At 40.8% G+C, this 25,872-nt stretch overlaps 1 pseudogene; it reads right to left on the bottom strand.

The window, feature by feature from the left end:
• Nucleotides 1-1,179: 1,179 nt before the first annotated feature.
• Nucleotides 1,180-1,734, bottom strand: LOC149153924 (pentatricopeptide repeat-containing protein At4g02750 pseudogene; annotated as a pseudogene).
• Between the last annotated feature and the right edge of the window lie 24,138 nt (nucleotides 1,735-25,872).

Genomic DNA, 25,872 nt, shown 5'->3' with positions numbered 1-25,872 from the left:
AATATTATATTTAGTTAATACTGGTGTGCATGTATGCCTTGGCTGAAAGGACATGCTTTGTGACAGCCCAGTGTGTTTTGTGAAATTGTGTTTAATGCTTTTATATATTTCTCAGTGATTAGAAAGGTATATGTCCACATTCTCGGCCTGGAGTGTGCTTTGCGTTTGCTTGAATGTGGTTACTCAATACTGTTGATTGCATATAACTGTCCGTAGTTAGGCCAACATAACTTATGTATAGCTTAAGCTGTGAGACAGGTGAAACAATGATCATCTGGCAATGGTTTTGAATAGCTCCTGTAATACATAAAACTCTTCCTTGGACCGTGCATTATTCAATTGCCATGAAGCATTGCCTGATTCCATTTTATGTATGGACATGACTTTTATCAGATGATATTAAATGAAGCATTATCTGATTCCCTTTTATGTAAATACATGACTTTTATCTGAACATATTCTGATATTTGAATATGTACATCTTTTAAAAAATATCCATTACTAATTCTCTCAAGGAGCAGTTTTGGATGACAGATCGGTGTTCCTTTATCCTGAGTTTTTCAGAGAAACTCAAACTTTGAAAATGCATGATTATAGACTTACGCTGTCAGCGCAAATATTTACCGTCTGTCCAAGGAATTTGAAGCACTTATGTTACCAGAGTGTTGATGGTTAGCTTTCCAATCACAACATCCTAGAAACCAGAATAATAATGAGACTTAGCATGCAAATGCAAAGGAAATAATATGCGCGATTTTGTAGACGTACATGCCACTGTTTGTTCTGTATGACTGAGTATCACCAGTAATCCCTGCAAGAACACAGCCCACCCTTGAAAAAATGGAAACGGCTTCCATCTCTCACAGTAATTTCTCGTCTGACAAACTTGGATATATATTTGGTGGCACTGTGGCAGTCACCAACACACGAAGGTTTTTGGTAATTCTAATCGGAGTTCCATGCCCTGTACTAATAATCCCAAAAGAAATTGCCAGTCTCTCACTATGACTGCAAAGCATGTGTTCCTTAATTTCCTCCTCCACATCGTGCAACACAAAATCTGTCTGAGTCACATAACCTGCGTCCTTGATCTGCTCATCTAAAGTCTCCAATGCTGCATATATATTCTCAGACTGAGGGTGTGACCTGTCTCCCGCAATGAATTTGTGAATACTGTAATTAATCTCGATCAAGCTGCATCCCGATGGCTTTTTCACCCCTCTCTTTCATCATTACTCTTACCTTTCTTGCATAATCCCACTGAGAAGCTGCAGCATAAATATTTGACAAGAGGACATAACATCCAGCATTTGCAGGGTCCAATGCAAAGAGGCATTCTGCCGCTCTTTCTCCTAACTCAACATTGCCATGAATTCTACAGGCACCAAGCAAGGCTCCCCACACAGCAGCATCAGGTTCAATGGGCATGGTTTCAATCAACTCTAGCGCGTCATCCAGCAGCCCTGCGCGACCAAGAAGATCAGCCATGGATGCATAGTGCTCTAGTGTGGGTTGGATGGCATAATCTCGCTGCATACGATCGAAATATCGACAACCTTCGTCCACCAACCCTGCATGACTACAAGCAGACAAGACACCAATAAAAGTAATTTCATCTGGTTCCATGCCTGTCCGCTGCATTTGTTCAAAGAGGGCAATGGCAGCCTCACCATAACCGTCCATACCATATCCTGCAATCATTGCATTCCATGAAACAACATATTTGTTAGACATGCCGTCAAACAAGGTGCGGCTTATGCAATCGATGGTAGCTGGCAATCAGCGCATGCTACTTTGTACGGTGGCAGTGATGCGTCGGGCACAATGAGTAAGTCTACCGTGCGAGAAAACTGTTGGAAGTTTATGAGAATAGTTATAAGCTCAAAACATTACATTGAATTTGGTGGTTTCGCTATTTTTCTAAACTTTAATACCATATATTACCTTAGTAATTGCATAGTGTAATTTTTGACAGATGGTGCCTACGGCTATGGTAATTTGTATAGCCAAGGGTATGGTTGGAATTGGTCAAACAAATATGGAAGTGTAATTCATACAAGTGTAATTGTTCAAACCATATTACATCTGGTAAACATGCATGTTGATGTATTTTATTGTGGACAAGTGATTGATAAATGGGGCCACTTAGTTTGTTTCTCAATCCCAGCACGGACTACTGCTACGACAGTGGCTTTCTTGTTTAAACTAGTCTTTCTCAATTTCAAATTCAATATCCCATTGCTATAATAAGTCTTATAATAATTATAATAAATATGAAAATCAATTTTTTTATTAACATTTTTAAAATTTAATATCCTAGTGTTTGAATAAAACCTATAATGATTATGCAAATCAATTTTTTTATAATGATAAATGATTATAAAAATAATATAAAAAAGTTAATTTATTTTTATTTATACATCAAGAAAAATTATTAGTATTTTAATAAATTAATATATAGTTTATTTTATGAAAAAATGTTTATATTAATTATATATATATTTTTTAATTGAAATGTGAATTCATCTAAACATTTTTATTATCATTTTTTAATGAAACTAATTTAGATCTTTTTTAATTCTATATTTATTTAGTGCCAAGAGGGGATCAAATCTTTCGAGGTGCAAATCTTTCGACAAGTTTTGCACTCAAAAAAGGATGTTTACACCTCAAGAGATTTGATCCCTCTCGGTGCTTGATAGATCCGAGGTTAAGATGGATCTAAGATGGGTTTTATATACACACATAACATATCTAGGTTAGATCCATCTCTCCCCTCTTTCTCTCTCCCTTCCCACTCTACTCTCTTCCTCACTCTCTCTCCATCTCTCCCTTGTTACCCTCTCCCTCTCTCCACCTTTCTCTCTTTATGTATTTCATCTCACCTCCCTCTCTCCCCCCCTCCAACTCCATCTCTCTCCCTCCATCTCTCCTTCTCTCTCTCAAGTCCTCTTTCTTTTCCTTCCTCTCTCTCCCTTTTTCTTCCACCTCCCTCATCTCTTCTCCCCGTCTCTCTCTCTCTCTCTCTGCCCTCCAACACTGCCACTATTTCCCTCCCAATCTCCTTCTCTCCCCCCTCCATCTTTGTGTCACTCTCTCTCTCTCTTCCCTCCTCTCCTCTCTCACCCTCTCTCTCCACCTCTATCCCTCTATGTCTTTTTTCTTCCCTCTTTTCCCCCCCTCCAACTCCATCTTTCTCTTCCTCCCTCTCTCTTTCTCTCTCTCAAGTCCTCTCTCTCCCTCTCTCTCCCAACTCCCTCTGTCTCCCCCCCATCTCTGTCTCTCTCTCTCTCTCTACCTTCCAACTCTATCACTATCTCTCTGCTTCTCTGCTTCTCTCTTCCCCCCTTCCCCCCCCTCCCCGCCCCCCTCATCTCTATGTCTCCCTCTCTCTCCTCTTATTCTCTCTGTCTTCTTTCCTCTCCTCTCACCCTCTCTCTCTCTCCATCACTCCCTTGCCACTCCCTCTCTCTCTATCTCTATCTCTTTGCATCTTTGTTCTTTCCTCCCTCTCTCTCCCCCTCCAGCTCCATCTCTCTCTCCCTCCCTCTCTCCTTCTCTCTCCTCCCCATCACTCTCTCTCTCTTTCCATATGATCGAGAACTATCACTCTATGTAATCAATGATATATGTAATGTTTAATATATTTAACATTTTAATTTTTTATTGTGAAATGAGTTATGGTTTTTGGGCATGTGGTGTTGATAAGCCATGATATTGGCCCATGGTATTGTAATAAAACTATTTACAGGTTAATAACATCCATAGTAAAATGGGGGTGGATATCCATGGTTAAGAAACTTGTTATATTGTAAGTATGAAATTTTTATGAGCTTATTAATTAAAGTTAAATATTATTATGGAACCATTATTAGTTTCTACCAAGGCAACGCTCTAACAATTGATTTGTCTATTGATCGCTATTAGTTTAACATTGACCAATGCAAATTATAATGCCTAAATTTGAAAAAGAAATATTTATTTTTCAATATTATTAAAAAAAATAATTTTCAAACATTTGATTGGGTTATGAAGGTCTTATTGCAACATTTGCACAATATAATGCCTTGTGGATAATTGCCTTACATATTTTATGCCATAATTTATGGTTATGGTTGCAATATTCATGCATGATTTTTATATATTTGTGTAGTGATTTTTTATTCTTAAGCTTTGCAAGAAAACCATCCAAAAATGACAAGTCTTTGCATACAAAATGGATAGGAATAAGATGTAAAAAATATACTTACAGAAGTTACTTCCCACCATTAATAAATGTGTACACATATCAATTTATTACACTTCTTGTCAAAACACGACCATAGGATGATTTGTCTATCAACCATTATTAATTTAGCATTGACCATGTAACTTATAATTATTTATGCAATTTTTCCCATAACATAATTTCTAACTTAAGTTGGCCCTGCATAACAAAATTACAATATAATAAATTGAATATATTTATTTTTATCACTTTTAACTTTTTATTATTAATTCAACGAAGATCTATATGTTTAGGCTTATTGAAAACCCCATATTTAACTTTCTATTATTTTTTAATTGATTTACCAACATTATGCCTACACATCTACACTATACTTAGAGCGCCACTCCCCCCAACAAAAATACATTCTTGCTATCTCTTCTTAATGAAACATGATTGCATCTCTACCAGTGATGGGATGAGTTGTGGGAGAAAAAGTGATTGCATTCACCGTGACAAGTAAAATGATAGGATGAGTTGTTCTACAACAAGAGATTGTAATCACCTTGAAAAGTAAAGGAATGAAATTCATGTACCCTGATGGAATTGATTAAAAAATAAATCATATTTTATCTGTTTTAAAGTAATCATCTATGTGTTTCCTCGTTTCAGAAACATGGCTAAATTATAATATTGAGCAATGATTCAAATTTCTGTATTGCTGGCCAAGAAATTGCAAACAAAATTTATTACAAATTTTTGTTGAAGCTTGTTTGATATAACAAAAAAAAATATGTTATATGCTGAGTTTTTGGTTGGTTTGCACCAAACAAAAAATCTCAGTTCTTTGAAAGAAACTTCAGGAAAGATAATCTTCAAAAAATAAGTTACACCGATATCTCAATTTTTTTGTTTAACAAATTCATCACTACAAAAGCCTTCTGATAAAAAAATAATATCCAAGAAAAACACAACTCTCTGTTTTTGTTTTGTTACAAGTGGTTTGAAGCTGCATTGTTTTTCAAGGTTGCGTGTATCCGCATTCTCGCCATGCATTTTCCTTTGATTATTACCATTCTTTAGGTTCTGGGTGGTTTTATACTCAGCCTTGTGATTCTAATGCACCATTTCACTGCAAAGAATAAATTTATTTTACTATGTGCATTGTACTTCGTGTCAGTTAAGCATGTTTATTTGGTGCATTATGGTTTCTTTATTTGCAGAGGAGATTAAAAAAACGTCTTCTCCTTTGTGTGGGTTATTTCACTAGTGCTTATTGTCCTAATACAAATCTCCATGAATTGAGATTGATGCTATTTCTTTTCAGTGTTATAAGCAAGCCCTCTCAAAGGTTGTGTAAGATACATAACATTATTACAATAAATTGAGTTACCATGATCAACATTGCATGTGATGAGTGGGGAAGTGATTGTTTGCATTGTGTTGTAGCCTATGACAAGGCTCTGTTTGATGATTTTTCTTTTAACGTGTTCTAGGTTTCTTCAAATTTTGTTATGAAGTATTGTTTTTTAAATTTTCCGAATGCTAAATGTTTTCAAAAAAAAATTCTCTTCATCTGGAACAAAGTAATTAAATCAGTTTAAGGTTTAGACATTGTCTCTAACAATGAAGTGGAGGCCTTATTGCTCTCAAAAGAATCATAGTGTGGAATTCCATAAGTACGACAAGAGAGAATCATAGTGTGGAATCCCATAAGTACGACAAGAGAGAATCATAGTGTGGAATTTCATCATCATAAAATCTTTAAGGATTTTAAAACTTCTCAAAAATCCAAGACAGGCTAGAATTATCTAAAGGATCCCCTCCCTTCAACTTCACACCATATCCAGTTCAGAAATTTTGATGTAAAAAATGGGCTTCAAAACAAAAATGTACAATAAAAATCAACTTTATAAGAACCAATAAGAATCAATATGATGATGTCAACAAAACCAATAAGAATCAATATGATGATGTCAACAATGATGGATGATTTACCATTTTTGGAGTAAAAAAGTAAAAAGATAAAAAAAAAAAAAAACTAATTTTTCAACTCGTATTTTCAACTTTTCTCCTTACAATTTTACTCAAATTTCGATCGGGAGCACTCGTTGGATGCATAATCATGTTTTTGCATGTATTTCACATTTTCCATTTAGTAGGATCCATCGAAAGTATGCAACATCGACACTCTTTGGATGCAAAATTAAATTCCACATTCATTGAGTGCCCCCACTCGAAATTCGAGTAAAATTGTAGAGAGATAAGTTAAAAATTCGAGTTGAAAAAGTAGTTTTTCCTCCAAAACTTGATGAGGTAATCTAATTTTATTTTATTATTTCCACTATTATTTTATAATATTCCTTAGGAGGCCCATTTTAGACCTCAAAATTCCTCTAATGATAATTCCAAAACCTATAAGAACTCAACTTAAATTTGGGTTGGGTGAAAAACAAGGGAGCTATTGTGAACGAAGGACAATGTGTTGTAGTAGACACAAAGGGAAAAAAGGTGTGCGCCCACCAAATCCTATGATTATGGTTCGATAGCTTGCAAAAGGTGGTGAATTAGGCATTCAATGATCTTAGAGGAGTTTCTCCTTGCATGCATCATGCCTCATGCATGCAATGGATGGGGAGGATTAAATACCTTCATCCTACCACCGCTCCCCATTTCCATTGAAACCTTAATGCAAAGGCAATCTTGGTTGATCTTCCTATGTGCAAACTTCATCATCCAACAATGTTGTAAGGACCCCTTTCTTTGGGTCTTAAGTTTGTATAAAGAATTACTCAACCAGAACTAAAAATAAAAATAAAAATACATTTTTATTGTGACTACTATTGTGTCTATTCATTCCACAATGTATTTCTTTTCATTTTTAAATTTAATAACAATGCAAATCAAAAAATTTAATTATAACAATTAACAAGAAAATACATATCTATGGTGGCTTGGTTGTGGTGCTCTTGGTGGGACCATCTGATTGAATATGCCACTTTTCCAACTAAGAAAATCTGTTATACTTTCTGGCAACCTCCAAAAGTTCCCTAGCCCTCTGAGCCCAAGTCCAAAATACAGTTTTAGTGTGTCTGAGATCCCCGTGCCAATACCCCTCTAGTGCCAAAAACAAAAAAACAATCCCTTACTTTCCATCCCACTCCAAAGCCTCCCCTCCAAGTTTTCCCAAGTCTCCTTGCAAGAACCCCCTGACCCCCTTCTCCATAAGAAAAATAAAAAAAGTCCTCTTCTTCCCAAACTCTTTTGGCACTTATAGAGGGGATAGAGGGGATAAATAATTAAATACTAATAACAATAAAATATAAATATCCTTTTATGTTAGTCAACCTTATAAACTCACAAGAATCCTCTCAATTGAAAGATTGAATAATCATTTTAAAATATAATTTATTAGTTATAAGTTAGGATTAAGGATTAAGCATTAATTGAGCTTAACTATTAAGAAAGCTTAAGGTTAACCATAAGTTGGATCATTAATCAAGTTTAAGGTTAGTCGTAGCTTATTCACTAATCAAGATTAACTATTAATTAATTGTTTAACATAATAGGCTACATAATAGTAGCGTGTTTGTGCAAGGTGTGGGTATATAGCTAGCATACACATACCTCGCACATATACTGATAATACTTATAAAAGTCACTCACAGAAGTCAATCATTTAACATGAAGGTTAATAACTTAATATAAGATAATAAGATGAGGACACAGGCACTAGGTACACCCCTCCTTCAGAAAACTTCGTCCTGAAGTTAGATTGAAGAGGATACAAGTATTCAAGAAGCAGTATGACAATACGTCACAAAAAAACAAGGAGAAGATGTAATAGTCAAATTAAGTAAACTAGGCAAGGATATCACTTCCTATCTAGAGTCCCCTACTAACCTATATCCTCATATCATCCCTAATCTACTTACATTCTGATCCGGATTTAAATAGGAACGCAACAAATTACAGAAATAATCATACATACAAAGATGCAGTAGAAATAATACTTCATTTCATTACTGTAAAATACTGAAATATGCTTACAAACAGAAATAGAAATAAACTAGCTAGGGCGATGGTAGCTTATCTCTTAGAAGAGATGTGGTGGCTACATCCCTCTGAACTGTCTTACAATGAGGGCCTATTTATTTTTGAGAAACAATGAAAAACCCTAAACATCCAAAAACCTAACCTTAGGAGATGAAGCGCCAAACTATGGGCTCCGTTTTAAGTAAATCAGTATATCAACTTCCTGGGATCGTAACTTTGGCATACGATCTCTGTTTGACATGCACAATACCTCGTTAGAAATATCTATCCGAGGACTACAACTTTAGGAAGAGAAACATCGATATATTTCTGCTCCTAGTTTTCCCAAAAAAACGTCGTTTAGGGCCTCAAAATAGCTCCGTAGTTCATGACCCGAAAAATTGTTAAAATAATAAATTATGCTACAATTAAGGAAACTGAAAAACTGAAAGAAACAATGGTGGGGGTCCAAGTGGAATTGATGGGTGGCCACCAATATCCACCTGGATCATTCATCCCCCCTTAGGAAGCAATGGTCCCCACTGCGTTGAGTTCCTCCATGAGATGAGGAAACTTCTGCTGAACTTGGTCCCTGGTGAGCCACTTGCCTTGGTGAAGGAGTTGGCCTGCTTTGACAACTCGATATAGTTAGATCTTCTGCTGGTGAGTGTGCTTGATCTATGTGTCCATGATCCGATCAGTTGTAGCTTGTTCCATGCAATCTAGATTTAACTCTATTGGTGTGAGTTGTTTTACAATGTCGAATGTGTCTAGTAATGGTGGAAAGTAAGGTCGAAGGCGGTCCACATTGAACACTGGGTGCAGGCCAGGGAATGGGGGAATTCTAAGCTCAAATGCATTATCTCTCACAACCTTCATAATGGTGTAAGGACCATATCAGAGTGGTCTGAGTTTCCAATAGGCTTCGGTAAGGCTTCGGTTGGGTTCACAAAACTCTTCAACAGGTTATTCCTCCTCTATCGAAAAAGGCGTTCCTTCTACAAATGCAACCAAACTTTGTCACCCACCTGAAACTTGTGTGGCACCTGATGTTGATCATGTCGCTGCTTGTACTTGACATTTGATTTCTCCAAAATGTCATGGAGCTGCTGGCGAATATGTTGGATGTGCTCAATGAAGTCGTTTGCCTTATCTGTTTCGGACTGGACATGAGCCAAATCTGCCTAAGTAGTTGCAAATGGCATGGCCATATCAATGGGACATAGTGGCTAGAATCCCAAGCCCACCTGAAAAGGGTTGTGGCCAGTGGAGTTGTGGAGAGCTTGGTTATATTTGTGCTAAACATAGGGGAGGCTCTCATCCCATGTGCATGGAACTTTCAGTTGTACATGTGCAGAATGTGTATGATCATCCTATTGACAACCTCTATTTGGCCATCAGTTTGGGGATGGAAGGTTGTGGGCTTAGTGAATTTGGTGTCCAGCATCAACCAAAGACTGGACCAAAATGTACTGAGGAACCTATTGTCCCGATCCGAGATGATAGACTGTGGGATCCCAAAGTGTACCCACACTTGTTCAAAGAAGAGTTTAGCAGTGGTTTCTGCTGTGATATTCTTCTTGCAGGCTGCCATAATGGACATCTTCGAGAACCTGTCAACGACCACAAAAACATAGTCGTTTCCATGCTTAGTAGAAGGAAGGCCTGACATGTAATACATGGAGATGGATTCCCAAGGTCGACTAGGGGTAGGCAGTGGAGTATAGAGGCCTTGCTTCTTGATGGTTGGTTTGGAAATGGCGCAGGTAGTGCAAGATATGATGTACTTCCCGACATCCTGTCAAAGATTCGGCTAGTAGAAATATTTTTGCAGTACTGCCACCATTTTCTCGACCCCGAAATGCCCATTAGCCCAACTGTAGTGTGCTTCCCAAATAATCTTGGCACGCTCGCTTGAAGGAACACAAAGGTGACCCAAGTGGCATAATAGGGCATCCGGGAGGTGAAAATCTGGAACATGTTGACCCTCCAAGAGTGTTTGGTATGTGTGGTCGAATTCTAGGTCGCTTTTGTAGAGAAGTGGCCAATCAAAAGTCTCGTGCCCATAAGAGTTGAGCATGGTGGTTAACGCCATGATCGGTGGTCGACTGTGGCAATCTGCAACATTATTGGTGTTGCCCTTCTTATACTTGATATTCAAATGGAACTGTTGCAGGTATGTGGACCACTTCTGATGGCGATCATTCTACAACTTCCCTTGTGTCTGTATGAACTGTAGGGGCCAATGGTCTGTGTGGATGACCGTTTCCTTCCCCAAAATGTAATGCTTCCATTTTCGATAGGCCTGCACAATGGAATACATCTCTTTGTCATAAGTGGGATACTTCCGAACTATGTTTGAAAGTGTCTCACCGTGATATACCACTGGATGCCCGTGTTGAGTAAGGACTGCCCCAATAGCATAGTCAGAGGCATCTGTCTCAATCTAAAATGGTTGTTTCAAGTCTGGTAATGCGAGCATTGGTGTCGAGCAGAGGCGATGTTTCAACTATGTGAATGCCTTCTATTGAGATTCAGAACAAAAGAATTTTGCTTTTGCTCCTCCCTTGGTGACTTGACTGAAGGGCCAAGTGATATGAGAAAATCCCAACACGAACCTGCGGTAGAAGTTGGCAAGACCCAGAAAGCTACGGAGCTCTGTCAGAGTGGTTGGAGATGGCCAATCCTGAATGACTTGGATCTTGGATGGATCCACATGCACCCCTTGTTCATCAATAATGTATCCCAGATATTGAACTTGGGTCATGCCAAAAGTGCATTTCTCCAAATTGGCACATAACTTGTGTTGCCACAGTGTTTGGAGAACCTGTCGGATGTGGTGGAGGTGCTCTTCCTAAATCTGGCTGAAGATCAGGATGTCATCCAAGTATACCACTACAAATGAGTTGGTGAATGGCTACAAGATGTCATCCATTATCCTCATGAAGGTTGTAGGGGCATTCATCAATCTGAAAGGCATAACCAACCATTCGAAAAGGCCCTCCTCGGCTTTGAAAGTAGTCTTCCACACATCGGAGGGTTCGATTGGTACCTGGTGATATCCTTACTTCAAATTAATCTTGCTGAAATATTTTCCCCCCTTCAGTTGGTCCAGAAGGTCATCAATCCATGGCATTGGGTCCCTATTCCAGAAAGTGAACTTGTTCAGCGCCCAATAGTCAATATAGAGTCTTTAAGTCCCATCCTTCTTCTGTACCAACACAATCGGGCTCCCACAGGGCGATGAACTCGGTCAGATGTGACCTTTCTACAATAGCTCCTAAATCTACCTCTTGATTTCATCGTTCTCTAGAATGGAGCACCGATAGATTGGTCCATTGGGCAACAGTGCACCTAGGGTCAGATCAATGGAGTGCTTGACCTGACAGTGTAGAGGAACCCCTACGGGGGAGGTAAAGATGCCCTTGTACTCCTCCACGACCTTGTCCATCTGTGGTTGTCATGCGAAGGGGCCTTGTTTGGTGGTCGTGGCCACCGTTTTCTTCTTTCCTTGAGGGCGTATCATCAGGAAAACAAATTTCCGAGTTTTGGAAACAATCTTACTGCATTGTTTTACAGTAACCAAAGAGATGGCGGTAGGTGGTGCTACCTCCAGTATCCTGTACAATTTATTTCCCAAAGTAACAATAACATCACGAGGCCTTGATTCATACATAGCATGTCGCTTCCATAAGTATGGTTGGCCTAATAATACATCACAAACATCAAGGGGAGCAACGCCACATAATACCTCGTCCGTGAAGGGCTTGATGTTGTATGGAAGGCGACACTACTGGCTCACGCGAAGATCCCGTCTTTGGTGAAGCCACTGTTGTGGGGGAAAGTATCCAACTCGGAATGACCCTAACCCACTCTAAGGGTGACAGTTCCTTAGCAACAACTGAAAGCAAAGCTATCTAAAGTTTCTTCTTTATGACATGCAAGAGATAAAAGGAAGAGATCCACTTACCGATGTCTTGCGCAAATGGTCGATCCTATCTCCTTTGTTTGCCGCTTGCTCCCAGCTCCAAGTCTTTTCACGGGCCCAGCTACACGAGATCCTGCAAATAAGACAAGAAAAGGAAACTACAAGAAGCATGCATGCATAAATGATTCAAGGATTAGCATAAATCAAAGACGCAAGTAAGACAATTCACCATTGAAACACACGCGAATAGAAGAACCTCAAATGCTTTATTAATATATGGAAGTAAGGTTCAGGCGGTGATACAACCATGAGAGGTCCAATCCAGCATCACCTTCCCGACGGAGAGAAATCTCTTCTTCACCTCCCTCAAGCAATCACCCAATGCTCACAACTGTAAACCAACAGCAATTCTTTGCACCAAATTCCGGCCTCCAGATCCCATGGGATGAGATCCTTATATAGAGTTTTGGAGTGAAGATAAGTCAGCTTGATGTGTGACTTGTTGTCCTCTTCAACTCCAGTTGTTCTTCAGTCCTTCACTCAGAGTTTCTGCCTTCCACTTGGAGTTTTAGAACCTCTTAACTCATCATTAGGCGAATCTTCTGATCCAAGTGTCAATTTAGAAGCTTCCTGGGCACTGGCACATTGAGAAAAGATTCCTCCACATGTCCAAGTACGCTCAGCGCAGGTAGCCTTTGTCCTACTTGCTCTGCAACGCAGGTAGCCTTTGTTGTACCTGCTATGCAGCGCAGATGCCTAGTGGAGCAGCTGCAATGATCCAAAACTGACCTGTTTTTGAGTGTTTTTAGTGGAGAACTGAACTGTAGTGTTGTGGTTTGCTGACCTTGTTCCTCTAGGGGTAGGAACAACATGTTTGGGGACTTTGGATCCCTCAGATTATTGACATTTCATGCTCTATGTTGTAAGGCACAAAAATGTCTATAACAGTTGCCCCCTAAAGTATGAGGTCGTTTATCGGGTGAAATGCTTTATTAGGAGGATCCGAAGTTCATTCAATCGCCGGGAGGTGACCTGTAACAAAATACAATACAATACATTATCTTTTCAAGATTTCTTTTCATGATCTAGCTGATGCGGGCATTTCCCATGCTCAGCTTTATAAATACGTTTGCTGTACATAAACAGACGATCGTCTGATAATAGACTGATAATTCTTTGCTTTTAATTATCATCCTTTTAGTAGGATGACCATCTGCTGCACATGCCTATGTCTTTATCTCCTGAATATATATCGCAGCCCGGATGGATGAAACTAGATCCGGGGTCTTCAAACTTCCGATCTTCACACTAAGTACAAGTCAATCCATGTGAGAATTTCTTGAAGTCGAACATGGAAAGACATCGCTTGATTACCAGTCAATAATGTAAACCGTTAACAAGCGCGAGAGGAATCACCGATAATGATGATGACCCTCAAGGTACTGCAGCACAATTCACGTGGCGTGAATATAGGATCTGACGTCGAACACCACGCAAAGTCTTCCGGTCGAAGGTCATTAATGTATACCTATCGCCGGAAGTGAGAAACTTGCCATTGGGGTATGCAAGCTTCAAAGTACTGAGGGGGTATTCCTAGATCAACTTCTCGGATAATGAGCTGATGTCGACAAGAAGTGATCCGTCAAAGGAGGGCCTTAATGAATTCCATATCAGTGACACGGAACGGAGCTAGTGATGATGGTGAAAACGATCTGTGAAATATGATTCAGGGTGGCGGTCATGGAAGGATGAAAGATGATGTATGGTAGTGGATGGGACCCAGTTGACACTTTCTGAATGACATCTCTTGAACATATAACGACACTGATGTGATGGATCGGTAGCATTACCCCATGTATGGATGGTATGGCGAGACCATGGTGAAGGGACCGGTGAATGATAATAACCCAACCCGATATTTACGGAGGCAAAAGTGTCATGTTCAAGAGCGACCTGCTACCATTAAGCTTTGAGGTTCTTCCCAATTTTTCCCCAGTCATTTCAGACCAGTACCTCTTTATTTTTGTCAAGCTTGAGGAGGATAACATATGCTTGATCTATAACCTGCCCTTCGGGCAAGCCCATCGCTATGTTTTTAATGAGCTTAGCGATAGGGAAACTCGTTCTCGTCTAAAGACAAGTTTGTCGCTATCTAATATTTTTAACGAGTCCAGCGACAAAGACAACTCGGTCCTTTTCATTTTTAGAGAGTCTGAAAAGGGTACATAAAGTAGACTCCAGGGGTCCTTTTTCGTCATCTAATCCCTTAAGTCCGAAAAAGTATAAAACAATACAGAAGGGATGAATGTTCGATATCTTTATCGAGCCGAACTAGACAAGCGCTCGATCTTTTTGTGCAATAATCCCTCAGGTCCAAAAAGATTAAAATCTAGAGGAGGGATAGCTCTTCCGGTCCTTTTAACGAGCTGGAAGGCCAAAACTCGGCAAACTTTTCATATTTTACGAGTCAGTGAAAAGAGCTCAAAGAAGACTCGTCTTTTGAGGAACGAGTGATAAACAGGGATAGCAGCAGATTCCAGGTACAGGTTGGAATTTTCCAATCACGGCAGTATTACAAGGATGGCTAGGTGAAATCACTCTTCGTAGCTGTTCCTCAAAATAGGTAAACAATCAAGTGGATGTGAATGATCGGCCAAATGACAAGTGGAGGTGACGGTGCACAAACACGACCAAGGCTTTTATGGCTGATGAATTTACGGTCTCAGATGGTTATTTACCGGTACTGGGTTCATTTTTTAAAGAGCTTGAATGCGCCAAAACACTGCTCAATCTTATGTTTATTTTTTAACGAGCATGAACTATGTGCTAAAACTGCTCGGTTCTTGCGTTTATTTTTTAACGAGCATGAACTTTGCCAAAACTGCTCGTTCTTGTGCATGCCCCCAGCATCATAATGATGCATGTCAAAGGATGGTGCCCCCCAAGCTTCATTGCATTCAACTTGGTGGTTGGAATGAAGGTTTACCTTTGAATTTTGAAAAGGGGATTTGTTTCATTTTTTAATGAGGTTGACATAGTAAAAGAACTATCCTCATGACTCCTTGTTTCATTTTTTAACGAGGTTGACACGAGATAAGAACCGTCCTCGGGGCCCACTGTATTTACAGTATTTCCATTAGGGCGACGATCCATGCTGACAAAATATTTAGGAATCTTCTGAATCCGTTGGATATAGAAGATTTCATATTGTAGGTTTCCACTGTGGCTACTTCCGCCAGATTACCTGCCGGCGGTAGGGCAAAAGTACCCATTAAGGCTGGGTCTTTTAGGAGACCTACTCCAATATTTTGGAGCGATTGATTACTTTCATGGATCATTGTGTTGCTTCCCGTAACTTGAGAACTGTTGGGGAGAAATGTTTGTTGGTCGACGATTGTAATTTTTCCTTGAAAAGGAAATACAATTCTCCTGTAGTAGGTCGACACAACTGCAGCCATGGCATATATCCAAGGCCTTCCCAGTAGGATGTTGTAATCGAGGTTTCCGTCGATTACTTCCACATCAACTTCTACTGTTTTGCCCCCCAGTTCAACTTGCAAGTTACTTAAAATCCTGTATGGAGTGTATGATCGTCCATCAAATGCTTTTAACGTCGTTGACGATTTCGACAAGGGTGGTGAGCCTAAATTTTTCCAGCAATTCATCGACATAAGACATGTAGATGCCCCCTCATCAATAATTGTTCGATGAACAGTTTTGTTGAGGGCTTTCACTTTAATAAGGAAAGCTTGTTGAGCTGGTAACTGAGGGTCATATCCTTTATGATCAAAGGCCACAAGATTGGAATCCATTGGGCCTATCCCACCTATGGCTGATAATAAAGCTTGCTCTTGGGAGGTGCAATTTTGCGCTACCTCAGGTGTCGACATAGCGGACGACGATTGGGTCAGGTCCTCTATTATATTATAATTCTGTGCTACTTTTGCACGAGGATTAAATGTCGATTTGTGTACTACTCCCTTTGGCGAGTTTATTATTGGCTTAGGAACGATGGGTGGCACAACTTCGTTCAAAGTTGTTGTCGAACTACTAGGTTGTTTATCAGCCTTGTTATTCGACCGCTGTGGATTCCGGTAACCTTTATTCCTTGTCAAAGCATTATTCTGCTGCTTTGAGGTGGACAACATAAGCACTTGGGATCGGGAAGCATTTTGATTAGCAACTAGATTTTGGCTTGGATTAGGGAACGGATCAGTCAATACTGCTGGGGTTTTTGAACTCTTGAAGAGTTTCTTAACTTCAGGTATATGTGGACAATCTTTCGTCCAATGATCCTCATCGCATATATGACACCCTGTCGGGGGTCTCCCTTTCCTTTTCTTTTTCTTCTTGCCCCCTGGTTGCTTCAGTTGTTTGCCCTTGTCGGTCGACATGGCATTTACTTCTGAGGCAAGAAGTTCCTCATTTGCATTTTGACTAGAAATTTTGCGTTTGCCAGTCACGCCATTACTGGCGTGAGAGTTAGTATTCGATTCAGGAGGGGGGAGGAATTGAAAATTCAGGTCTAGGGGCGTCAGGTATTTTGTCGTAGAGCGTGCCCGACTGAGTATATACTAAGTCTAAGTATTGAGCACGAGCAATGACTTGCTCCTCTGTTACGACTCCTCCCTTGGCCACATCTTCCGTTATAACCGGAAGTAACGACTTTATAAACCATTCAGCTAACAGCTGATCGGGAACGTAAGTTTTCACCATCCTACGACGACGTTGCCACTCATGTATATGATCAGATATGTGAGTGGTCGTTGTCTGTTTGAAGTTGGTAAGGAGTTCTGTTCCTGTTTCATACCTTATCGGTAATTGAAAATGGGTTAGGAAAGTCGTGGCTAAGGAGCTGAAATTGTCGAAAGAGGCTCTTGGCAATTCAATGTACCATTTAGCCGCTGGACCTGTCAATGTCCTCTGGAAGAGGCGAAGTCTTATCGAATCATCATTCAGGGTGTTTGATGAACACCATAGATGGAATGTCATCACATGATTCGACGGATCCTCACCTGGATTTCCATTGAATTTAGGAATGTCCGATGGAAGTTTATGCGGAATCGCTGGCCACCAAGGGGCATAAGCAATTGGATCATTCGTCAGCCGGTTTAGATCTGGCAATTCTAGAGTTGCTACAAAGGGCAACTGTTGGTTCAGGTTAGGCGAAGCATATCCAGGATAAGATGGTATCGCCTGAGCAATGGGTCTTTGCAGACCAGCATAGTGCTGACAACTTTGACAAAGTTGATGGGCATAACCATTATAGCATGGTTGCCCATTACTTACAAAGACTTGTTGCGCAGGTCCTTGATATGATTGCTGGAATGGCGGTTGTTGAGATTGAACCAGCTCTGGTTGTTGGACCATTTGCTGTTGACCAATACCGGATGATTGACCAAGATGAGGAGTCACAATACTTGTTCGAGCCTGAGTCGCTCCAGATAAGGAGGCACTACCCTGAGATTGTGATTGAGCCGCCGAGACAAGAGGTTGTTGTATTACAACAGGTAGCGCTTGTACTTGCGACGCATTCGCCGTAGCAGGTGTGGTGGGAATATTCGACACAGGGTGTACTGGTTGCATTGAATATGCAACTCCTGATCGTTGAGGCAGTATTGGTACCCAACCGCTGGATGTAATTCCAGTTTGACCTGAATCCTGTTGTAAACTCTCATATGGTTGTTCTCTAGGAGGGAACAATGAAAGAGCATACTGCCCTCCACATGGTGGAAATCCAGTACTTAAAGGGTAAATTGGCCTTTGAAGACACATTGGATCAGTTTGTTGAGTTTCAACATAAGAAGTACCAGATGATAATCCGGATGAAGAAACAGGAACTAACCATATTGTCGCCCCCGATTGGACTCCGGCTTGTTGTTGACAATTTGCCGGGACAGATGGTATACCAGCGAACATCGTTGGAGTAGCAGCAGGAGGTTCTGCTGCTGCTGTGTCAGACGACACAGTCCTAGATGTCGACGGTTGTTCAGACATATCTAGTCTATCCAAAAGATTTCTTAGCGATTCTACAAGAACTTACGATGCCAAAAGACTAACTTCGAAGATCAACGCAGGAATAGGAGGCGATTATGTTCCGTTTAAAATGAATTTTATTATGACGACGCTTTTAGACACAACTTGCTTTTTCACTTTTTAAGAGTCGAGAAAAAGCTAAAGATGACTCTAGTCTCCTTCGATGTATTAACGAGCCCGAAGTGACAAATGCTCGGATGGACTTTTTCAGTTATAGAGTTTGAAAAAGGCCAAAAGAAACTACTCTGGAGTTCTAGGCAGAGGGTGTGCCAAACCTTTCGTGAAACCACAGAATACGTTTTACGGTATGAGTGGTCGATCTTCGTGAATGCTGTGTTCACTGCATCGAGATCAGTAGGGCGGCCAACACGGCTTCCTATGGATAAAGGCTTTGTTCCTATAGGGGTCCCCCAATATACGCGACGGTACGCGGGGGCACAAGTCCGTATTAGTGCTATCGTCCCTCAGGAGGAATCACCCACCTTCGTAGAGATCGACAGTCACTATGTTTAACGACGCCGGTTCACGTCTCTACCTAGACCTCTACTATGTTTCGTTATGTTTCAAAGCGTTGTTAGATAAATTCAGTTCTTTTTAGGTTGATCTTGCTTAGCAGTTTGCCTTTATGGATCACCACGTGATGTATGATACAACTCCTAAATGCAGTCTAAGAATGATAAGCAAGCTTTTTTTTCAATTCTTTCAACTTATGAAAATCTTAACTATTGAAGGAAAAGAAAGACATCATCTTTTCAAACAGATCATAGAGCACACACTAATGCACTTTTCCTAAATCGACATGCAAACTGTCAAAATGCTCATGCACAATGCAAGTATTTCTTTTCTTCTCTCTTAATGTTGATGTATTACAAAAAGAAAGTTGTTGTATGATTTCGAATTCAATTTCAAGCGAAAGCAAACAAGTTGTGTCCAATAATCAAAAGAACACCTTAAGATTCACTCATTTCAACACAAGAAATACTGAAATTCGAACCATATAACGAAAGCAAATGCTCAAGCGGCTATGAACAACAATAAACTAGCTCTTAGAATCACAACGACACTTTCTCATAGGTCTAGATCCAAGAGGTCATAGCAAGACTAGTTCACTTTCGCTATGGGAAACTGTGAATGACAGCAAGAAATACAATAAGAACAATCACGGTTTCTTCATACAACTGAGGCGGGATGAAGGCAAAGAGAAGTGGTTTCAGCTGGGTATACAGGTTGACAACAGGCTGCAAAAAACAATACTGAAAACTGGGCAACAGACAGTGGGGAATCCCAGTTGCACAAGGCAAAACTGGATCAGCGCAGGTGCTGCACTGTCAATCTGCGATGCAGCGCAGGTAGCCCCTTCGGGACCTGCGATGCAGTGCAGGTAGCCTTTGTTGCAGCTGCACTGATGAGACAACTCTCGTCTCTCTCAGATTCCGGCTCACAGTTTGCTAAAAAATGAACGGTTTTTGGCCAAATCAGAGGCTATCAGTCGAGTATACACTAGAGGATGATTAAAGGAAGATGAACACTATCACAAAGAGCTAAAAAGAGTCCTTGTGGATCTGCTCTTCAAATCATAAACAGGCCCAGCACTGAGCTAGAGTAGCTGCCCTCTACTTTGCATTCGAAGGACTCGCATGCAGTTCGATTCAGTACTCTTTCGTTTAAGAAATGAATAGCAAGAAACACAAGCTACCAACAAGACACGATCCCCAGTGGAGTCGCCAGTCTGTTGTGGGGGAAAGTATCCAACTTGGAATGACCCTAACCCACTCTAAGGGTGACAGTTCCTTAGCAACAGCTGAAAGCAAAGCTATCTAAAGTTTCTTCTTTATGACATGCAAGAGATAAAAGGAAGAGATCCACTTATCGATGTCTTGCGCAAATGGTCGATCCTATCTCCTTTGTTTGCCGCTTGCTCCCAGCTCCAAGTCTTTTCACGGGCCCAGCTACATGAGATCCTGCAAATAAGACAAGAAAAGGAAACTACAAGAAGCATGCATGCATAAATGATTCAAGGATTAGCATAAATCAAAGACGCAAGTAAGACAATTCACCATTGAAACACATGCGAATAGAAGAACCTCAAATGCTTTATTAATATATGGAAGTAAGGTTCAGGCGGTGATACAACCATGAGAGGTCCAATCCAGCATCACCTTCCCGACGGAGAGAAATCTCTTCTTCACCTCCCTCAAGCAATCACCCAATGCTCACAACTGTAAACCAACAGCAATTCTTTGCACCAAATTCCGGCCTCCAGATCCCATGGGATGAGATCCTTATATAGAGTTTTGGAGTGAAGATAAGTCAGCTTGATGTGTGACTTGTTGTCCTCTTCAACTCCAATTGTTCTTCAGTCCTTCACTCAGAGTTTCTGCCTTCCACTTGGAGTTTTAGAACCTCTTAACTCATCATTAGGCGAATCTTCTGATCCAAGTGTCAATTTAGAAGCTTCCTGGGCACTGGCACATTGAGAAAAGATTCCTCCACATGTCCAAGTACGCTCAGCGCAGGTAGCCTTTGTCCTACTTGCTCTGCAATGCAGGTAGCCTTTGTTGTACCTGCTATGCAGCGCAGATGCCTAGTGGAGCAGCTGCAATGATCCAAAACTGACCTGTTTTTGAGTGTTTTTAGTGGAGAACTGAACTGTAGTGCTGTGGTTTGCTGACCTTGTTCCTCTAGGGGTAGGAACAACATGTTTGGGGACTTTGGATCCCTCAGATTATTGACATTTCATGCTCTATGCTGTAAGGCACAAAAATGTCTATAACAGCCACCCGATGGTGTACGGTTGTGGATGTGTTGTGGTCGACCTGTACCGAAATGAGGTTCTTTTAGCTACCACTGTCAACAATGAACTATAGCGGGGAGCCCTTTATCCACATTTGGGAGTGGTAGAGGCGCTCCTCCTCTAGATCTTTGGGTTCCTCCTTTTGGATATTCGTGGTGGCAACAGTGGCATTGGGCTCTGCATCGATAATTTGCTTCCCTTTGTCATTCCCGTTGTCAGGTTCCGACTCAGAGTCATAACATGCATCTGATTCTGAAACCTTTAGCTTGGCCACCAGTGACTTCTTGGCCCGACACTCACTTGTGTTGTGAGTGGAGCTCTTATGGAACTCACACCACTTTCTCGTGTCCTTTTTCGGCTTCGCGGCATTGTTCTTTGCTTGCGGCTTTGGCGGGTTTTCATGGGCTGCCCCACCTTGGCTTTGTATTTTATTCTGCGGTTTGGGGGCACCTTTCCCTTGCTTCGGATTCGCAAATCCAAAGTCTCGCTTCTTCAGTTTAAACTTTTGCTCGATCTTGACGGCATATTAGTAGGTCGTGCCGAGCGAGGAGATGTTCAAGAATTTTATTTCGCCCTGGATGTACTTGTGCAAGAAATTGTGGTACTTGAGTACCAAATGATGCTATGAATCCTTGATACCCAACTTTGTGCGAAGGGTATGGAAAATATTGGTAAACTTCAGCACGTCTTGGTCCCTTCCCTGCCGCAACGTGGTCCACTTTATGTATTGATCCTCATAGCTTCCGACAAGGTAGTACTGCTCCTTGATGGCAGCCTGAAATGAATTCCAAGTGGGTGCAGCTGAAAACATTGAGGCCGTACTTTCATCCTTCTTCTCACAATAGGTTTCCCACTAGTCCTTGACGTGCAGGGCAGCTTTGAGAAGAGCAAAAGTAATCTTTTCCCGGCCGGAAAAATCATGAACAGAAAAATACCCTTCTAGCAAACTTAACCATTTATCTACAGGGTCTGCATCTATCTGATCCTCAAATATGGGAATGTCAAAGTTAACTTGTACCTTAAAGGGTGTGGCGCTTCCAGAGTAGCTGCTGGAAGTAGATGTGTCACCCTTGGGTAGCCGCTGAAGGATCTGGGCAAAGTTTTCCATCATCACGTTCCTTTGTCACTCGAGGGCCTCTTCGAGCAATATTTTGATAGGATATCCTGCCCCCTTGTCTTTCTTTTCATCTGCCATGGGATTCCATCGAGATTTGCGAAGCTGGTCTTGCAAAGGTTTGACCAGCTCAAGCCCTAACTCCTTATATCCCGACCTCGTTGGGGACATGCAAAGAAAGACAGAGAAAGAGAAAACCCGCTATGATGCCACTGATCCAGATTTAAACAGGAACGCAACAAATTACAGATATAATCATCCATACAGAGATGCAGTAGAAATAATACTTCATTTCATTACTGTAAAATATTGAAATATGCTTAGAAACAAAAATGGAAATAAACTAGCTAGGGCGATGGTAGCTTATCTTTGAGAAGAGATGTGGCAGCTACATCCCTCTGAATTGTATTAAAATGAGGCTCAAAGGCCTATTTGTTGTTGAGAAACAATGGAAAACCCTAAACATCCAAAAACCTAACCTTATGAGATGAAGCGCCAAACTATGGGCCCCGTTTTGGGTAAATTGGTACATCAACTTCCCAAGGTCGTAACTTTGGCATACGATCTTCGTTTGATGTGCACAATACCTCGTTAGAAAGATCTATCCAAGGACTACAACTTTGAGAAGAGAAACATCAGGCCACAAACTTATATTGCTCCCAGTTTTCCCAAAAATCGTCGTTTAGGGCCTCAAAATGGCTCCGGAAGTTCAGGACCCGAAAAATTGCTAAAAATAGTAAATTGTGCTACAATTAAGTAAACTGAAAAATTGAAAGAAACAATGGTGGGGTTCCAAGTGGAATTAACAGGTGGCCACCAATATCCACCTAGATCACGTTCCAATCCTATCCATATCGTGCATCAATATACCATTGCATCAACTATACCAATCTAACCACCGATAGAACTAAAATGGTGGAAGCGTCGACTATATCAACCTAACTTCCCCAACATGTAACTTGCAATCATCATCACATGTCTAAGAGAGTGTGTCCATCACTAGTCTCCCACAATTCCAGGTTTAAAGGTTACTTGGTGGGAATTTCCTCCACCTCTCCTCAACAATAGGGTCAACACCCTAACACGGATCACATTTCGGTGTTGGTTTGGATGCTTGTCATTGAATAATTTAGTCAAGTAGTCATGACTCCTACAGATTGGAAGGGACTATGTGATAGCCAAAGATCCATGGTGGATCCATGCTAGTGATTGGTGGATGTCGAGACATCCAACAAGAAATGGTATGATGTACATTGTTCTATTATATTTTGTATCTACTTGATATGCATTATTATAACATGGTTAAGGTGGACACGATCACTACATTTTACAAGTAGTTTTGGTAGGGTTTTAAAAGTTGTATGGTGCACCAGAAGAATTAGATTTTGATGTAACTTTTTATTATTTTCTCAATGGCATATATATATATATATATTATTTTATTTTATTTTATTTTATTTAATTATTTTTTTGAGAACCCTTGTAAGCTTGGAGTAATTTCAATGAAAAGATGATATTTGAAGGGAAGACCTTTTTGTGTATTTTGGAGGTTTATTTCCTATAGCTTTCACTAATATTTTATTTCTAGTTAAATTTCCAACAAGTGTACTTTATTCTATGAGTTGAAGAATTCAATTTAAATTATTTTTTCAGTAAGGAAATCATAAGGACTTGACTTACCTAGGTTGCTCGAATAGAAATTAAAAAAAAAAATCTTGACCCTTGGAATGGTTGTTTCTACTTCATATACACTATTGATTTTGTGCACTTGAGACTTGTTTAGGATGTGTAAAGTGAATCATAGTCTCAGAGAGCATGACAAGTTAGCTAAATGATATGACCCTAGGGGGGGGCATATATGGGGCTAAACATATATGTTATGAGCCCAAGGAGGGCATATATGGGGCTAAACATATATGTTATGAGCCCAAGGAGGGCATATATGAGACTCTGTCGGGGTACTGTTCTACCAAAGTTTACCTTGGACATAATCGTCATGCAGGGAGTAGCATATCACATCTCAGCAGGATTGACAGCTAGACTGCACCGAAAGAAGAAGGCACCTTGGCCTACTCTTCCATTGTGGATTGGGTTATACGAGATCCAGAGTTTCAAACAAGCGGATGTCTAGATGGAATTGATGAATATGTATCCATTCGACCTCCGAATTTACAGTCCGTATGACCCACATTGCATTGTGAAAGATCACTACATGAGAGTACAGTTCAACTCGATCCACGGGGCATGTCATTGGGCGGAGGAGGACCCATGGATATATTGTTACAACTCCTCTAGACTCAATAAACCGGTCGGCTTCATTGTGGAGTGGTTAGTGAAGCAATGTGAAGCAGCATCCCGGAGATCACCAGCACCAACAGTAGTAACAGCAGAGGCAAGCATACCAGTGCGCGACAAGGACAAGAGGAAGATTGTTGATCTCATGGAGGAAGAGCAAAGTTGCAAGTTCCAAGTAGATCCATTGGTAGAGAAAACATCTATGGCTATAGAGGTGAATAGGAAACAACGTGACAAGCGAATCGGGCAAAGGCAGAGGGAGAAGAGAAGAATGGACGAAGCAGAGAAGGAGTTGCGTGAGCTGAAGGAGAAACTCCAGAAGGAACAAGAGTTTTGTAAACAGGAGAGGGAAGTGCAACATAAATAGGTACAACAGGGGGCACAACATGTGAAAACAGATGAAACAATGCCTGTATAGGTAGCATATTCATCAGAACAGCTGGCATCAGGAAAACAGGGTGAACCATTGCAGGAGCAGCACTTCGCTTATGAGATAGAAAAAGCACTTCAATAGTTGGATACAGATATGGAGCAACGGGAATTGGAACATGACATCGACCTTATGCCCCACAATCAAGAGATCGACTTACCTGCTTCACCACATCCAGATGATGAGCAAGTTTCAAATGACCGAGGAGGCACTAAGATCCTTGGAGATCAATCGGAAGAAGAGATGCACAACATCTCATTTGACAAGTCTCAACGTAAATTTGTGCAGTCTTGTAGAGTGTCGACTTCGAATGATCATACATCTCCTGCGCAAGTTGAGGAACGAGTGATCGTTTCTCACATGTGCAAACATCCAGTAGCCTTGGCTGATGCAACTAGAGTGTATGCTGAAGCCACAAGCTCAAGTGTTTGCTTTTTGATAGCTGAGAATGAGCGAATGGCTAAGGAACTACAGACGACCAAGCAAGGAGGATATTTGGTGACAATGTCCGCCCGAGCTGAACTAAAGAAGGCAATACTAGATTAAGTATTGTCCCTTGAAACATTTATGCGAGCGTTGTACTCCAAGTTTGGCACTATGCATAAGGCAGTCGTCCATCTCAACAGATGGCAGCAGCGATGTGCTAGAAGAGCACGTATCTTGACAAACTTGCATGCTGTTGTTGATTACATGCAAGCATGGATGATGAGATACAAGGGAGCCCCACTTCACTTGCCTAAGATGATGGAGTTCAGTGCGGTTGAGCTGAAGCCACATATCCAGAGTCACATCCCGAACTATGAAGAGCTCCCGTAGCTCATCACTGGTATACAGGCTTCCCATGCATGTGCGTTCAAGAGTATGGATGTTGTGGTCCACGCACATGTGATCCCATATATTGGGACTCTCACCTAGGTGAAGACAAAGGCACAGGTCTGACTAGATATTGACTCGTACTTTGATGAGTTGATGTGCATTGCTACCAACCCAGACTTGCCCATCAGTGCAGACATCATGCATAAGTATGTTGCTC

Source organism: Pinus tabuliformis, chromosome 9 (genome assembly GCF_031772625.1).
Source record: "Pinus tabuliformis cultivar Carrire ecotype Pingquan chromosome 9, CPIR1, whole genome shotgun sequence".
NCBI lineage: Eukaryota > Viridiplantae > Streptophyta > Pinopsida > Pinales > Pinaceae > Pinus > Pinus tabuliformis.
This window is presented reverse-complemented; position numbering and strand designations above follow the sequence as displayed.